Source organism: Nilaparvata lugens, chromosome 2, assembly GCF_014356525.2.
Source record: "Nilaparvata lugens isolate BPH chromosome 2, ASM1435652v1, whole genome shotgun sequence".
Lineage (NCBI taxonomy): Eukaryota > Metazoa > Arthropoda > Insecta > Hemiptera > Delphacidae > Nilaparvata > Nilaparvata lugens.
Genome location: NC_052505.1, coordinates 88,551,284 through 88,571,336, shown reverse-complemented (window position 1 = coordinate 88,571,336; position 20,053 = coordinate 88,551,284).

The following is a 20,053-nucleotide window of genomic DNA, read 5'->3' as shown; positions in this document are numbered from 1 at the left end:
GTCATTTATGACATTTTCAAATGATATGAATTCATCCATAATTCATCCATGTTGTGATAAAATATTTTAAAAAAAGGGTACTGATATTTTTATTCTCTTTATATTTATATAATCTTCCCATGTTCACAACTTTATCTATAGTGTTATGGATACCATAGAGTAGATACCTAGATTATTTGTCTCTGTCTGTACCTATACATCCTATACAGTAGAACGGAGTAAGGAAAGAACGTTTGTTTCTTTATTATGTGACAGTACACTACAGTATTGTATAGTGTATTCCTACAGTAAATTTTCAGTATACTACACAATCTCTACATCTAAATATTCATCTCATGGGCGTCGATCCTGGGTGGGGACACTGGGGATGCGTCCCCCCAATATTTCATGATAATAGCCTAGGCTATGTCCTCCGGAAAAATTCATTGAAGATTTGAATTATGATAACACATTTTTATTAGTTTATTTGTAAATTTAGAATAAAATAAATGTTGGATAAATTTGATCCGAAAAGTGGCTAGAAATATATATATTATATATTACGGAGGATATATAAGAAGGATATATTTATATCGACGTATTATGATAGTAGGAAAAGCGTATATGCTTCTGTTCAATCTCATAACATTCAATTTCAATTCTTTATTTTTTCTCATGAAATTCATCATAAATTACAAAATATGTAAGAGATAAAATAAAAATAAAAACGTTAACATATGAAGACAAGATTTTTCTCAAGCCAGCAGCAGTGTATTCAATGATCTGTAATATAATTTGTATAATGAATTTGCCATGTTAGCGATATCATTGGAATAAAACTTGATTTGATTTGAATTAACAGAACACAATAACATAGCTGGTTTTTTTCTAAATAATTTGTATTTCAGTAAAACTTAAAACTATTAACTCAGGATTTTATTTATTTACCCACAAATCTATCACTGCCGAATAAGATGATTCAAAACGGATTTAAAGTGAAATATGCTTCAAAAACCAGCTATTTTTCAAAAAAATCTTTGCTGGGGCACCCCCAGACCCCCCAGTACGTCCCCCCCCCAATGTCATACTGCAATCTACGCCAATGATTCATCTACAGATAGTCTTGGATAGGAAGTCTGGATCTATCATCGGTGCAGTTTGCAGTTGTAAATTTTCAGTATATAATTTTGTGTATACTACACGATCTAAATATTCATCTACAGTTTCGTGTAGGGAGTCTAAATGGAAAAGCAATTATGGGATATTATTCTTGTGCTCTCATACGTATCTCAAATAAATAAAAAATAAAAAAATAAATCGATTCATTGGTGCCGTTTGCAGTTGTACATTTTCAGTATATATTTTTGTGTGTACTACACAATTTTTACATCTAAATATCCATCTACAGTTGGTGTAGAAAGTTCAAATCGATCCATCGGTGCAGTTTGCAGTTGTCTTGTTGTATGTTTGCTGTTGGATTAATCGCCATACGCTAAATAATAGTTTGAATAGGAGTGCATTTGGCAGTAATGAATAGTAATTGTACTGGTGAAAGTAGAGGCGTTACCAATGTGAAGTGAGAAGGGTGTACCTTGCAGCCCTGACCAAGGTGAAAGGGGACCTGCACACTGTCCTGGAGGGGGTGCCGTGAGGGTGGGTGGGAGTTTGGCTGGTGATAAACGAAGCTGACCTTGTCCCAAATGAGGAGGTTGGGGTCGGCTTGTCTGATCTCTGATGCATGGCTGGAGGCGGGCTATCCAATCATCAATACCAGCTGAACATTGCGTGGTCGGATTGTTTGTCTACTCTGCTATGCCACGTACAACAGACAACGCAACTAACCCCGTCACATAAATAGCACACAGCACTTCCGGTATCCTACTTTCAGTTATGAACTGAAATTGGAAAATATCAACTTTTTTCTACAGGGCTACTACAATATTATTAATAATAATAATATAGAAATGAAATAAAAATCGTCATGTTACAAAGGGCAGAAACATGTTCTGCATTAAGATAATAGAAATCTCAAGAAAATTCAAAACTCAAGGCACATTGAGTCTAAAGCTGCGTTTACACCAAAGTTATTGACAAAATGTTTAATTTTCCGTCCTTATAGATTCTACTAGTAGTTCTGTGAACAGTAGACCTTACGCAGTATTCTCATCCACAAGTACCTGATTGAAACTATAGACCTTATGGAAATACAGCAATAGACTGGCTTCTCCACACATCTGTGTAATCACTTGTCAGCTGATTCATGATGAATATTCTATAGTCTGATTTTACTCTTATATTGGCGTATGAAGGAGGCTCCTTTTTCCTTTTATATTATCCTTGGAATGCAAATTTTCCAAAAACCTTGTATATACGTCGACGCGCAATTAAAAAAGGAACACACCTGTCAAATTTCATGAAAATCTATTACCGCGTTTTGCCGTAAATACGCAACATATAAACATTTAAACATTTATACATCTAGAGAAATGCTAAATCGTCGACTTGAATCTTAGACCTCACTTCGTTCGGTCAATTAGATTGAATACAACTTATCACTAGCCAGCCGTCAGGCTCGCTTCGCTTGCCATATCCGTCTAGCAGTGTGTGCGTGTGTGTGCGTCTGTGTACACGATATATCATCTCCCAATTAAGGGAATGACTTGAAATTTGGAACTTAAGGTCCTTACAATATAAGGATCCGACACCAACAATTATTTCGATCAAATGCAATTCAAGATCGCGGCTAAAATGGAGAAAATGTTGTCAAAAACAGGGTTTTTCGCGATTTTCTCGAAAACGGCTCCAACGATTTTGATTAAACTTATACCTAAAATAGTCATTGATAAGCTCTATCAACTGCCACAAGACGCCACTAGACCCCCGGCTGAATCGTCCAAAATTGAGATCAGCGGGCTCGCCTGCATTTTTCATTTGAGCATGCTTCATTCCATCAGAAAGTCAAAGTACTTTGATGAAATATTAAAGTCACCTCATCACAAAATTTTTAGACCCTAGCTAAACCTCTGTACCAAATTAGAACATTTTCTGTCTTGAATAAAGAACAGAGAAAAAGCAAAAACCGCTAATTTTGGGCGTATCTCTGGCGTTATTTCAAATTCCTTCTAACACAACATTATTACACTCCAGCTGAGCTTCTATAGTAAATTTGAACATTTTCTGTTCATTTGTTCGCGATAAAGCTGAGAAAACGCAGATTTTGGGCGTATCTTTGGAAATTTTTCCAAATTCGTTCTTAGTGCGCCTCTAAAGGGCCAACTGAACATACCTACCAAATTTGACCGTTTTTGGTCCGGTAGATTTTTAGTTCAGTCAGTCAGTCAGTGAGTGAGTGAGTGCCATTTTTATACTCGTATATATAGATACACACGATGTGCATATGTGTTTTTAAAACTCCGTTAGATAGATTCGTATTAGCTCCGTATAGATTCTAAAAGAATCTATAAGGACGGGAAAAATAAACATTTTGTTAATTAATTATTGGTGTAAACGCGAACTGGCTTAGCTTTTCGTAAATAATGAACTGAATTAATAAGAGTGAATTACTTCACATGATCTTCCATTGCTCTGAATTTTTCCCCGTAACTGATCTCCTAACAAACCTGACGATAATTTCCCTTGTATGCCCCTTATATTTTTTCAGAGACCCATGAGACAATGTATTGTTCATGCTGCACTAGAACACAAAGTCCATTTCTTATGTTCTTAACAATCAGGATGCGTTGCCCGATTTTTATCCTCTGGAATACAGTTGATCTCAATGGATTTTATTTCGAGAATAGATTTCAATCATTTTTGCTCTATTGTCCCCTTGTATTAATTGATGAGAGATGTTTATTTCTCTCTATCTCTCAAAAAGTTATTATTTATTTATCAAGCTCAATAAATTTGCCGTTGTTTTTGTGATAAAAGGATTGATTACTATTATACAAATGATATGGAAGCTGAGTTGTACCACGGTATGGTTTGAAGTAGCCTACTATGATGAGAGAAACAATTACGAATTGAGTTGAGTAAAAGACAAAAAAAAGAGAAAGAGGGAAGAGTGTAGAGGACAGCGGACCGCAGCTGGTTCTAATCTTAATTATTAACAGGGCTGTCGGTTGTCTCTTGATACTAATTATGAGAATTGAAATCCTTCATCACATGGAACTTCTCAGAAGAAAAAAGACATCAATAAGAAATCAATTTTTAATTTTAAGTTTTAGTCCAAGAAACGAGAAATGGTACAATAAAATAAAATGAAAGTTCAGTTGATCAGCTATTATATGGAAAGTTTATTCAATTATTCATCAATGATAGAAGCGCATAATCACAGAATGATTGGGAATAGAAAGACAACCTTTAAGCTCCGCACTCACACACATCGATTTTGTTCGTAAGGTATCTTGCCGTCCTTATAAATTCTATTAGATTAAACAGATGGTTTCAAACAGATGATATTTTGTCAAGCTCCGTTTAATCTGATAGAATTCAAAAGGACGGAAAAATATCTATAAAAAGTCCAGCGATCTGCTTCTATCGAAAACAAAAAAACTTTATCTCTTTTCTGTATAGGGCTACTTTTATAGAAATATAAAGAAAAAGAAAAATCTTAAAACCTTTTTGAAATATTTAATCACAACATGTTTGGGACATTGATGCCATTTTCAAGACTTGAAAATGGCATCAATGTCCGAAACATGTTGTGATTAAATATTTCAAAAGGGGTACTAAGATTTTTCTTTTTCTTTCTATTTCTAAAAAAAAACTTATATTTTTTCTGTTATCGACTCTCCTGAAATACGAATAATCCTAACAAATATTGAATCAGCTCAAATTAAATCATATTCTAATTCAATATTAAGTTTGGTATAAGCTTACTGATTCGAATTTGTTAACCCAGTGAGGGAAGCAAACCTTACTTTGCTTATTTCGCTCTTTGGACCACAAATTTTGGGTGATAAGTCACCCACATGCAACCCCACTAATGGGACGATGAATACAAGTATTGAAAAATTGTCCATCTTTACAATTACCCCTCATCTTGACACAAATTCACAATAATAGAGCACTCAAATCAAATCAAATTCTTTTTCCTACAGTTACCTTGAAAAGTGACCATTCCTGCACTGATTACAGAACACAAAGAATCACTTTTCCGCTCTAGTGCGGGAAAAATTTTTCCTGCACTCCAGATTTGCAACATGGCAACGCAAAATACTTAGTAGGTTATATGGAGCAACAGTGCAGCAAAATCAAAATGAAGTTGGTAACAGTGACTGGGCTGCTATAGTGAGCAGAGGTGCAACGAAGCACAACGAGCAAAAATTATTAAGTAGATATTATAACCAAGGACAACATTTTTATTCTATTTGACAATAAATTAAGGTTTTTATCGATAATAAAATTAAACAGAAAAACATTTGATGGATTTCAGGCAATTTTACCCATAATTACCCACTTTTCATATTCAATGGTAACTGTAGGAAAAACTTAATGTGAAATACGTGCGCAAAGTTCCTCTGCTGCACTCAAGAAACCATTCCGCCCTCGCCTACGGCTCGGGCGTAAACGTTTCTTTCGGTGCAGCAAACTGTCACTTTGCGCACTAGTTGCACAAATAACTATATTTACACATTTTTTACGCACTGTAATAATGATGGAGACGATCTCCAAAGTTGAACTCCAAGTCTCATCTCCCAAAAGTCAAGACGTTCTCACTGTAACAAGCCAAGAATGTTAAGATGATTATTGACTGCCTTCTATGCATGAATGGAGATGGAGTTTTATGACTACAGTGAGGTCCACGTTATAATGGCAGTGTTTGATTAGCAATGGTATTTCCATTCTCGTCTATCATTCAACAAAGCGGATAGCGCTATCTCTTCCTCGCTTTGCTCTATTGTCAGATCGTCTTTTAACAATGTAGAACTAATAATTAATTAACAAAATATTTTATCTTAATTATGAAAATTCATTATGAAATTATTGAAAAATATAATTAGATTATAGGCCTATAATTATTTATTGCTTATATAATATAATATTGATTATTTTAAACAAGAATGAATAGTTAATATTACATCAATAAACCTGTATCAACTACCGTCTATAGAAGGCATTGACATTGATCGGCAACGTTGTTCTCCTATCTTTCTCCACTGCCATTATAACGTGGACCTCACTAAAGCTTTAAACGCACGATAAGAAACTACTGTAACAATATTGTTTAACAATAGCAGAGACTAGAGATAGCTTGGATGCTTGGTGCTTCTGGCTATTTACAACACAGAGAGTAAAATACTTGTCAATTAAATTATAATTCTCATTATGATAATTATAATTTATTCAACGATAAATTAATCTATTCTAATATAATAGTATGATAATGATAATTATAGAAATGAAATACGGGTTATTGTGTTGTGAATCCATTATCTCTATTCCAATATTATTTCAGAATTATTGGAATTAGGCTAAAAACACTTTTGAAGCGGAAACTTTTGACGACGTTTCGCCTCTAAAAGCAAGTGTTCACACTTAAAAACTGTTTTTTATGTTTGGATGGCCATATTGATCTGTTTTTTCCTTGTTGCATGTTGTTGGAATCTCTGGTTTTTGATTCCATTTTTTATCTCCATATTTGTTTATTATATCTTGATAGGATTAATTTCTGGAAAATTCTGTTGCCCAAAAATGAGTTATTACTGGGAAATTGAAAATTTATCACACATAACATTCCTTTTTCTATACATTCTCACGTGGAGTGGCTTCGATATCTCATGTATAGCACCATGAGCTTTAATGATTTTATTTAAAATCGTTCAATTTTTCCAGTCCAGTAGCTTTCATGGAACGAGACTCTCTAAACACAATGATTCATTGTCGATTAAATACGGCATTGTCATAATTTTGATTAGATGTTTTCTTTGTTTCAAATCCGTTGACCTACTTTATTCTCCACGCTTTAACTTAACCACTGTGTACAGTATGAATTATTGTAAATCGAGAACGATGACTTAAAGCTTGGTTTTGATTAGCCTAAGTCTATTCTAGATGTATAATCAATAGTTTTTCTTCAGTTTTAGAGTAATAAGTATTTTATTCCGTAGTCATTATCGGTCAACTGATTTTACTTATCACAATCCTGCTAAACGGAAAGTGGATAGGCTATTCCAATAAATAATTATTGATGTTATTCAAAGTGAAAGAGTAGTATCAGCCTTTGAAAAGAAATTGCCAATATTCTACTAGGGTGCACACTTCATAATTGATTTAATATAAATTAATTTTCTTCCCATAGTTAATCGGCATGAATTCAAAACGAGAGAATAAAGAATTAAGATATGTTGAATCCTTTGCAACAGCAACGTACCACATAATTCTGTTAACAATTATTTCTCTCAGAATAAACACATAGGAATCAAATGTTTATTTGTAACAACAGAGAATTTTACTGCATTAGTAAACAACATAGAAGTGTTAGCTTATCTCTGTTCTAAAACGTAAATAACTGAACACGTTTTTTCAATTCAAGGTTTTCTAGTTCGTAGCAACTATAGAATCATACTTTCTGTAACAAAGAACTCAGAGAGTATTTCAATTAGATAGAAATATTTATAGGTCGACGTCTCTTTGTGATAGCTTCACTATATCTTTGTTCTCTTCAATCATAATATAGGCCTACTGTAGTTTTCTAGAGTTTGGAGAAAAGAAAAATCATTATCATCTCATGTATATCCTCATTCAGCAATACAGTATAGGCCTACTTGACAACTACCATTATTATTTTTGTTGTGTACTAGCAGGTAACCCGTGCTCCGCAAGGGTCTAATTGACAAACTGAAAACTTGACGTACTGAAATCTTGAAGAATTTATAGACCTATAACCATCCTCGGTGAATCAAAAATCAAAATGCAAAATTTCAAATTAATCAGTCAAGTACTTCAGACGTGATGATGCGTCATTCGTAAATTTCCTATCCCGTACGTGTATAAGCCAATTCTTTCCTTCATAATTCATTATAGATAATGCCCACATGAGCGTTTTGCATGTACGTGGGTAGTGAAAAGTGCGTTTGTGAATTGACAAGATGATCTAACGTCCATGCCATCGGCGGGATTCGAACCAACGAACCAGGTGGTGCTAGCAGACCGGAGTTTCTACGCTCCTTACCATTAGACCAACAAAATGACCAATATTTCTTTTTATTTTTCAACCTATTTTTCTTTTCTAACTATTATATTATTTGCCCTATCTAATAAATAAATATCATCCTGAAAACATTCTGGAAGGAATTTAATTGAATAATAAAGTTGTACATTGAGGGACTATTATTCAATGGGGGATGAATGTGATAGTAAACATAAGGGTTGAGATGTGATAGTGGAGATAGGGGTAGTGATGTGATAATTGATCATTTATGAGCTAAAATGATATTGGTTCATGGTCTAGTCGTCTATAGTGTGTTAAATGTATCTTTTTAGTTTCATTCGCACTTTTCATTCTGTGTAAAAAACATAGACCTATAAAAAAATAATCTGTTGACAAACAAAACAATGATTCACTTTCTTATCTCTTTCCTGTATAGGGAATATAAATATAGAGAAAATGAAAATCTTAGTACCCTTTTTTTGAAATATTTTATCACAACATGTTTCGGTCATTTATGCCATTTTCAAGTCACTTGACTTGTACTTTTCAAGTGACTTGAAAAAGGCATAAATGACCGAGACATGTTGTGATAAAATATTTCAAAAAAATGGTACTAAGATTTTTATTTTCTTTATATTTATTCACTTTCTTACCTATTCTTCTAACCAATTCTTGAATTGTAACTTCTTCGATAAATCCTTTCAGGGTCTATAGACCTACTGAACTACGACACTATAAATGAAAATAGGCCATCTTTAGACTAGCATATTCCACGGCGGAAATTACAATAGATTAAGCTACGATCCCAAGGCCATTACAAATAATGAAAGTTGACAGAATATGGTTGATTGCACTAGTCACAACTGTAACCAGAACCGGTACGAGAGAAACTGTCGAGACAAAATAAATTATAAAAATACTTCAGACAATAATCAGCTAAAATATACCTTAGCTCTTGCATCAGGGAAGTTGAAGATTATAGAAGACCTTCGTTTGATGACAAGCCTGGCTACAGTGAGGTCCACGTTATAATGGCAGTGGAGAAAGATAGGCGAACAGCGTGGCCGATTCTCTGACTTGCTACTTCCTTCTATCGATAATAGCTGATACCGGTATGTTTGATGTAATATCAATTGTTCAAGCTTGTTAAGAATAATCAATTATATTTTATTTGCCAAGGGAATTTGTTTTTCAATGATTAATTAATCAACTTTCATAATATCTAAATATCACTTTTATATAACTTAGAATTGGAAAAATAAGTTATAATAGCTTGGAAATTTGTTTCCCAATGATTAAATAATAATAGCTTTCATAATATCTAAATATTGTTCACTGTTCAGCTTGTTTAGAATAATCAATTATACTTTATTTGCCAAGGAAATTTGTTTTCAAATAATTAAATAATAATAACTTTCATAATATCTAAATATCACTTTTATAATAACTTAGAAATTGGAAAAATAACTTGTAAATTCCAATGATTAAATAATAATAATTTTCATAATATCTATATATTACTTTTAAAATAACTTTCATATTGAGATTAAATGTTTTGTTAATGAATTATATTTCTACATTGTTAAACAACGATCTGGCAACATTGCGGATGTGGAAAAGGATAGCGCTATCAGCTTTGTCGACTGATAGACAAGGAAAGCAACATCCATGCTAATCTAATACTGCCATTATAACGTGGACCTCACTGCAGTGATAATATTTTTATTTTGTGTTATTGACAGTGTCTAAAGGTCAAGTAGGCTGCAACCTTTTTGCAAGCCTCAACAAGTCTGCACCTAATGTTTAGATTTTTTACTGAATGCAATAAACGCGCAATGATAGCCCGGTAAAGATTTACAAGATGATCCGTAACCTTGGTAGGAGTTAGTTGTTACTGCTGTAGTGAAATTAACTTTGAACTGTCAGCTATTTAGAAGAATTCTGACTGTTTGAAGTGAATGTGCCAGCCTGCGTCGTGCAATCTTCCACGTACTTCAGGGTACAGCTTTATAATACAGGAGCAAGCCGTGATGCAATACTGCAACAGACAACAACTATAGCAGTTAGTGTAGCCTTGGCTTACATCTGCGCCATGGATCTATTGGCCATTATACGTGTTGAGGTGAGCCTTCAACTCAAGTGCTCATAATCTTTTCATGGCACTCAGTACCCGAGAGATCGGCCTCTCCTGATTTCTTTCATGCAAAAACAGAAAAGTTGTATTGAATCTTGAAAACTGAATGAATGAATGAATAATTGCTTTTATTTTAACATTGGTTCCTAGATAATATTATACAAGAACATAATTTTAGTTATAACAAGCATTAAACCCTTGGTCAACGACCGTCAGGGTGAGGTTTGTCATGAGTAGACTTCATACAGAATTACACATTCTTGTTTTTCAAATACTTTTTCCTTACTGTTCATTCAACAGTTCACAACGCACTATCCATTGAACTCTGAAATCAAGTAGTGTCTGTATTTCCATGCACTAACACAGTATGCACCTATCTTTAGCCAGTCATCTCCGTTTAGGTAGTTCTTCAGATCTTCCCGTGACAATGCTACCCTGCCAAAGTGTTGCCATCTGAACTCGATGAGTATTTCCAATGAAATGCGTGACATCCTCCTCCTCCTTCCTATTACACAATGAGCAGAGTCTGTTCCCGTTGAATGAATACTTATTGAGTCTGATCAATCATTTCTGCTTTGAAGAACCACTTGATAAATGAAAGCTGGAATTTTGAGAAATGTAATCATTCCAGTGATTGAGCTCTCGGCGAATGTGTAGCCTACCGCTGGCTCCATGGCGACCCGCTGCATCTGTTGATCTCGCAGCTTACTTCCAATTCTGTCAATCGTCTGGTCGATGTTCAAGATACCTGCTGCTATCTCCTCCATGGAATGCCAAATAAGTCATCCAGCATCCTCCAGTCATCTACAGAAATAGCCTTTTTCGAATCATCAATTTCAATAGCATACATGGATATCTTCCTCATGCAGATTCAAACATCGCTTTACAAAATGAAGGTGTAGCCTTATTGTATGCAGGAAGATTGGACAGACTCCGGTCTCCAGAAGCAAAGCCTGATTCGGGGTGTATGATGGGAGACAAAATACCTTCTTAAGGAAGAAACGCTGGATACTTTCAATCACATCTTAGATTCGAATCTTGAAAACTGAATTGAAACACTATTTTTTTTGAAAAAAATAGATTGTTACAATTGAGAACAATTGATTACAAACTGTATTCAAACGCTGATTTCAATTGAAAAACTCAATTATTGTAATCAAGAATATGGACTCGTCTAATCACCTTTAAATTCATGATCTTTTCATGGCACACCGTACCCGAGAGATCGGTCTATCCTGATTTCTTTCTTGCAGAAACGGAAAAGTTGTAACTGTGTCTACAAAGAACTATATTCAAACGCTAATTTCAATTAAAAAAACTAAATTGTTCCAATTGAGAACAATTGATTACAAACTGTATTCAAATACTAATTCAATTGATAAACTAATTTGTTGTTGTAATCAAGAATATGGACTCGTCTAATCAGATTTATATTCATGATCTTTTCATGGCACACCGTACCCGAGAGATCGGTCTGTCCTGATTTCTATCTTGCAGAAACGGAAAAGTTGTAACTGCGTCTACAAAGAACTATATTCAAACGCTAATTTCAATTAAAAAAACTAAATTGTTCCAATTGAGAACAATTGATTACTAATTGTATTCAAACGCTATTTTCATAAAAAAACTCAATAGTTATTTTAATCAAAAATATGGACTCGTCTCTATATCATCTCTATTATTCATGATCTTTTCCTGGCACTCAGAGCCCGAGATATCAGTCTATTCTGATTTCTTTCTTTCATAAAAAATGGAAGAGTTTTAGGTCTACTGTATCTAAAAACTGTATACAAACGCTTATTTCAATTGATAAAACTTAATTGTTCTGATCGAGAATATTGACTCGACTATAGCTTCATAATACAGTTAAACTGTAGTCTATGGTAGGCCTATAGCACACTCCTTTAAGGCTGTGCAAAGGCTAAAAATAGACTTTCCACTCGTGATATTTTTCTAAGTTTTCCGATTTGTATATCATCAAGCTATCAAAATGAAAAAGTTTTCTCAGGAAAACATTTTTTTCCCAATCATTACTTTTTGAGATATGAGCGCCTGAAGTTTGAATTTTTGGGACAGAACATTTCAGATTCGGTAAGATATTAAATCCATGATATTTAGAGGATGGATTCTTCATGGTATTGTTGATCTAGAAAAACAAAAATATTCTGAGAATATCAATTTTTGAAAAAGTTATTCAATTTACCGAAAATTACTCAACTAAAAGTTATTTTTAGTAAATTGAATAACTATCTTAAAAATTGATATTTTCAGAAAATTTTTGTTTCACTAAATCATCAATTCCATGAAGAATCTATCCTTCAAATCTCATGGATTTATCTCGTACCGAACTTGAAGTGTTCTGTCCCAAAAATTTAAATTTTAGGCGCTCATATCTCAAAAATGGCTATGAAAATTTAAGAACAATGATTCAGTAGTCACCTACCTTTTTCAAATAGCTTCCCACTTTGGCATTCACTGGTATTTCGCAACTTTAGTATCAAAATATAAAAGTTTTTTCAAGAAAACATTTTTTTTCCGATCATTACTTTTTGAGATATGAGCGCCTAAAATTTAAATTTTTGGGACAGAACACTTCAAGTTCGGTACGAGATAAATCCATGAGATTTGAAGGATAGATTCTTCATGGAATTGATAATTTAGTGAAACAAAAATTTTCTGAAAATATCAATTTTTAAGATAGTTATTCAATTTACTAAAAATAACCAAGAAAAACTTTTCGTTGATTTATTTTTGGTAAATCGAATAACTTTTTCAAAAATTGATATTTTCAGAAAATTTTCGTTTCACTAGATTAACAATACGATAAAGAATCTATCCTCTAAATCTCATGGATTTACCTCTTACCGAATTTGAAATGTTCTGTCCCAAAAATTTAAACTTTAGGCGCTCATATCGCAAAAAGTAATGATCGAAAAAAAATGATTTCCCGAGAAAACTTTTTCATTTTGATAGCATAATGATATACAAATCGAAAATTTTGAAAAATATCACGAGTAGAAAGTTTATTTTCAGCCTTTGCACAGCCTTAAGCTACTCTGTGGTATGCGTTTAAAATGCGTATGCTGTCACAATCATGAAGGCCACTCATTCCTCTTGTTCTCTCAATTAGAATATTACAAGAGTTTGGCCCGATTGCACAAAGGCCAGTTAAATTTTAATCATCATTAAATTCCACAAGTACCAATCGGAGAAGGTTTTTCTGAGAGGAAGGCTTCTCTGATGATTGGTTCTCGTGGCATTTAATCAGGATTAAAAGTTAACATACTTTTGTGCAACCAGGTGTTTATTCATATATTGCCCAATGTCTAGTCTATCATAGATTATAATGTCTATCTTGAATTATTGTAATGGATTATTGATAGATATTATGTGAAATAATTCCGAAATACACCAGGAATGTAGTAAAAGTTTCTCCTATTTCAAAAGCAATGCCGTATTTGGATTTCGTTGCCTTTTTCCCGACTAATCGTGGAGAAAATTGATATTCTGTCGATGAAAAATCAATATTTATCTAAAACGGAATTCATCGTTACGCGAATTCCTAAGTCGATAATCTCAGAAACTATAGCATTAATTTACAACATTTTACTGGATCAAAAAGTTGAAAATTATAATATAGTTTCTTGCAAGGTACCTAGAATACATTCTAGATATTCTAGATACATTGGTTTCTCGTGTTTTCATCCCCATTTGCTTTGAGTAGATAAGTAGAAACGATAAAGAATCTACGTATTGCTTTGAGTGAATACTTACAGCTCGCAATTTTACTTGTTCAATCGTCAAGATCAGTGCAATTGAAAAGCTGGCTGTTTTGATTTTAATTTTCCTTTGTGGACCACTCCACTATTGATTTGTTATTTCACTCCATCATTTCGAATTACAACTCCACAAGCCGAAATTATTACTTCAGCCTTGCCTCTACAGAAAATGACGCAGGTTCCTAATAACATAGTAGGAGAATAATGTTGGAAATTAATTCCATGTCGCGCTAGATTTATCAAAAAATGACATCAGCGGCCATCAAAACGCGAGAGAAAGAGAGAAATAGTGATGGAAAGAGAGAGAGAGAGAGTGAATCTTTGATTGTTCAATAGTCGAGTATTGGAGCACGAGGTCACTGATGTAAATTTATGCTGTGATATAGGGCTATCGCTTGTTTGTTTTGCTTATTATTTGATAGAAGGTATTTCCCGGTTATTATATATAGAGGTCACAATCTTTTGTCTCCAATGCTTTCGGAAAGTGGGAAAATGTGGGAATAACAATCTCAGACGGTTCAACATGTTTAACAGTAGTCGTTAGTGCAAATTTCCATATTACAATACACTCATTGAAATTTGAAATTTCCATTATGTATGGCGTCGTCGATTGTCGATAAAACCAATATTTCTATATAACTATATTTTCCTATAATATTACTATTTATAAATTAATACTCATTTGAACAGGAAAAACAAGATATAGGTAGATTAAAAACACTTCGAAACTTATGTTTTTTTCGGAAATTTTCGGTGGCTTCGACAACCGTCTACAGTTGTAGTCAATAATTATTCTATCATAGATGAAGGATAAGACTATATTTTTCTTGTCTCTGATTCTATTCTGTTCTGTTGTAAATATTCTATTCACTGTGGGACAATGCTCCTGCACGATAGACACAACAAAAACAAATACGCAGTAGCCTACAGAATTCACTACTCAGTTTTATTACTTTCCTTGCTCTATTACCATAGGTAAGGAAAGTACCGTATTGCTTTCCAAAAAAAAAAATTAAGGTACCCTAATTTCAAGTTTTCTATACGTTTCAAGGTCCCCTGAGTCCAAAAACATGATTTTTGAGTGTTGGTCTGTGTGTATGTATGTGTGAGTGTATGTCTGTGAACACGATAACTCCATTCCTAATCAACCGATTGACTTGAAATTTTAAACTTAAGGTCCATATACCATGAGGATCAGACAATAAGAAATTCAATAAAATTCAATTCAAAATGGAGGATAATTACTAAAAAACCATGTTTTTCACGATTTTCTTGAAAATGAGTTGACCGATTTTTTCTAATTCATACCCTGCATAGTTATTTATCAGCTCTATCAACTGGCATGAGTCTCCTTTCTGGGAAACTAATGGGAGGTCCACCCAATCCTTGAGAAATGGACTTTGTAACCTCCTTCTCGTGCATAAGGTAGGTAGGTAGAGCAGTTCATAAAAAGAACACATAGTCGAGATATTTCATCTGTAGAACAGCTGTTTTGACTTTTTAAAAAAATCATCGAATTTCACAATTATTTACACAAAGGAAAGAGTACCGTACTCTGAAAACAATTAATTATATATACACATATACAGAAGTCTGATCGTAGTTTTACGTTGCCGCCAATCGTCATTATGTTATTCCCCTAAACTATTCTCGTTTAAGAATGAGGCTTACAGTTCAATGAGCAAGGAAAGTTGTGTGAGTGTACTACACCAGATTTTTTTATTTTAAACGCATTCAATACTGGTAGAAGGAAATATACTGTTGTAAATTTTGATTCTTTGAAGAATTCATTCCCAAGGGTAGCATCAGGAAAGCAATAGGGAATACATAGGCAAGGATAGTATCTATATACTATTCTTGATACATAGGGACATATTCCCGAAATACGTTAGGCTTTAGGGCCAAGCCACATGAGGCGGCAGAGCAGGAAGATCTCCGACTGGATTGTGTTGGGTCGGGAATCAGCTGATAATCAGACAACCGAGAGCTTCCTGCCAGTCGTCTGAGAAACGCCAGATGTGTCTTGGCCTTGAGGGCTAGGGTTTTGGAGGTGTTCTCCACAAGTTTATAATTTTTAATCAGAATCGAAACTGGTGAATGAGTTACAATAGATGTCTATATTATGATATTATATATGTTATTTAGATATACTCTGGCTCTAACTTCTGTTTGCAAGAATGGAATGAATGTATCCTATATAATATGAGGAAAAATACGTATTTTTCATTGCGAGAGAGATGAAAAATCTGTAGAACGGCTTGTAGTCATAGCTCCCAATGCGTGATCTTGTTATCAAATCCATTCGACCCACTCAATTTATAAGTTTTCCCTTTATGAGAGTTAGTTTTCTTTATTTCTCTGGAATTCAACTAACAATAGGCTATAGTTTTGAGAAAGGATATTCAGCAAGATAACAGAGACGTTATTTCTAGGAATCACTATCTAGTAAGGATGTGAGTAATCCTAGGTTTCCCGAGTTAAATACGAGTGGGAAAATTGAATGAAAACTCAGTAGGCCGATCAAAGAGTAGTAGTTATTGAATTACAGTAATTCACAGTGTTTGAAAACTGTCTGATATCTTTTACAAACTGTATAGTTCAAAAATTACTGTAATTCTCTTACTCATCACTTATTCAATTTATTGGTAAATTCATAAACGGTAAGCCTCAAAAAATGTTCAGCGTCTAGACGCAATTTCTCCAAACTGCTAAAGGGGGGGGGGGGCAAACACCAAGTGTTGGAGGGGGGTGGGCATGATCCTTACCTTGTTACCTAATTAGGAAAAGGCTCAATATTTTTCTAAAAATATGACTTTAAAGATGTAATTGTATGTTTCATTTTGCCTATTCAAAGTTTCAATACAAAAATATTTTCCAACATCAACAAGAGATTAAAATCTAAATCATTGGATACTTACATAGCCACCTCTAATACAAGGCCCCGGCCTACGATATTGCAACGTTGCAGATTTTTAAAAATACCAGCTGATCTTTTTCATTAATCATGCATTAGATTCTAGGCCTACGCTGCGAATCGTAGGCCGGGGTCTTGTATTAGAGGTGGCTATGATACTTATGGATATATACAGACCGGCTCAAAAGTAGTTATACAGAGTTGGTGAGAATCATGGAAACAGCTTAATTATTCTTTAGCAATGATAATTTGAAAGTAGATTTGATTGAGGATCCTATTCGAATTGAAAAATAATAATATATGCAAAAATAAAATAACTCAATGTTGTTTTCCATCACAAACTGCTTATTATTAAATCTCTTTTTACCAATAAAATGAACGATTAGGAGTCAGATTCAATCTAGCAGTCAATCTGACTGCTAGCGTTCATTTTAATAGCAAAAAGTGATTTAATTAAATAACATCGGACCGATTCTACAATTCTCATCAACTCTGTACATACATAACTGATTGACTGCCTGCCAGTGCGCTTTCTTCTTCTTCCACTATGGCACGTTGAAACTTGCTAATTCTCACGTTGCAATACTTGCTAATAACTCATAAAAACTGATATAACTAATTGTGCCATAATTTTGTACCCACTCTATCTAAGTTCTAGCCATACTTTCGAGCCTATTCAGCTATGTCGTTGATACTGTGAAATGAATAATATTAAGCCCCGCATATACACATCGATTTTTGTTCGTACGGTATTTTTCCGTCCTTATAAATTCTTTTAGATTAAACAGATGATGTTTGTCAAGTTCCGTTTAATCTGATAGAATACATAAGGACGGCAAAATATCGTACGAACAAAAATCGATATGTGTGGTTGCGGGGCTTTATATAAGACTGCTGTTCAAACTAGATTATCAAATTAGTATAAGAGTTTAATGTTTCACGTAGATAGGCCCGCATTTTCGTTATTTTATTTGATCCTTGGGGGCCTCCTAAATGGCACCCCTGCAATGTTGTCATATTCAAGTGGAAAATAAGAAATTTGTAAATAATACTATAATTTCAACATGAAGATGCATTCAAATGCAAATTAATTTTATTTCCAGAAAGTTAAGACAATATATTCCCTGAAAATTACTCCCTCTAATATGGAACAAGTCTGTGTTTAGAGGAGGAGTCATTTCAACAATAGACACAATACAAGAAAGAAAAAGTTTCTATAGCATTATCATTTATGAAGGTTATAAAACGACATAACGAGTTTATGAGAGTAAGATTTTATTAGTGAATAGCTATCAACCCATTACACTTTGAAGACATTTTTGACCGAGCGAAGTGAGGTCTAAGATTCAAGTCGACGGTTTGTCATTTCATGTTTAAATGTTTATATGTTGCGCATTTACGGCGAAACGCAGCAATAGATTTTCATGAAATTTGACAGGTATGTTCCTTTTTGAATTTCGCGTCGACGTATACATACGGTATTTTGAAATTTTGCATTTTAAGGATAATACAAAAGGGAAAGGAGTTTCTTTTGAACGCCAATATTACCGTAAAAATCAGACTTTCATCAGAATTAATCATCATAAATCAGCTGTCTAGTGGACTATATAATACCACCCAAAGACCTTAAAGATGTATCTCTTTAAGGTCTTTGATACTACCCGTTCAAAAACATCGAACATCTTGAAAATGTATCTTTCCATCAACGTTAGTAGACAGTTGTTAGTAGACGTTAGTGTTGTAGACAGTTGTCTACATTGTCTGACAGTTCTCTTTCCATAAGCTGAGGCCATGATTCTAGTTTGGAGTTTAGAGTTATTGATAGAAAACTTTTTTTATATTTTTCTTATTCAATCTGATGATCAAAATTGCAACAAATATTATTGAAAGGAAATTGATTTCTAAAATCATGAAAAGTGAGAAATGAAGTTTGTAGGAAATCAGCATTATGGTAGTTTATTTTGTTAATTCCAACACACCGATTTTTCGCCAACACGACAACACAGAATGTTCTCTGATGGGTTGATTGGATGGCGTATCGACGGCAGCCAGACCTGATAACAGCGCTCACATTCACATTCGGGACGACACGTCACGTTACGATAGGACAGAAAGCTCTATGTTTGTTTAAGATTTTTTCTAGACATTTTAATTTGATAAATTATTTATTAATTTTTGAGAAAACATAACAACAGGTCAATATATAACTAAATGAGCGCGAGGTCTACTGTTCACAGAACTACTAGTATAGTTATAAACAACAATAAAAAAAATATCGATCAAAATCATTTGAAAACACAAATGAAAGAGGAAGTTGGATTAGAAGTGACTGAGTGAACTTACGAATAAGCCGACAGATCTAACAACTATGCCGACGTTTGCTCAAACCTATGACTCATCACTTTTTCTCAAAGTCTAACTTCCTTAAAAATATAGATAGAAGATTTCTGATTTCGGATTTGGATTCAGCGACCCCAAATTCTTTAAAGCGTAAGTCCCATTTTCAAAAATACCCGAAAACAAGGGAGTTATAGCTGTTTTTAATATAGCTTTCCATTATCATATGATTATATAGTACATACTAAGATAATAATACTCCTGCCTCACAAAGGGGCAGGCAAAGCTTTTAAGAAGTTTTTGAAAACCTGAGAAGTTTATACATAAACATTTTTAATTTTTAAAAGTTCTAGTTTTCCAAAAAAATATTGAACTATGAAAAGATGAATCCAAATATGAAATCATAAATCATCTCCACTCATCACCCAATAAAATAGGAGGAAAAGGAATGTTGTACAGTAAAATTCACTGAATTTCAATTGTCATTCAACAATCCAATTTATCAGGTTCAAATCGTTGAATATCACTTTAAATTCTCAGCAATTATTGACTATTTCTTTTTACAATCAGAAAAATCTATATGAACATACAGTATAAACATTGTGCTGATCTGAATCGATCTATGGTAATAATAGGAATTGAAAGAATAGAAAATGTCATGGCATTCCAAGTAGTGATGTCTGTGTATTAGAACTGCTGAGTTGATAATGCATACTGAAAAAAAGTCATGAATAGCTCAGACCAGCCTGGCGACT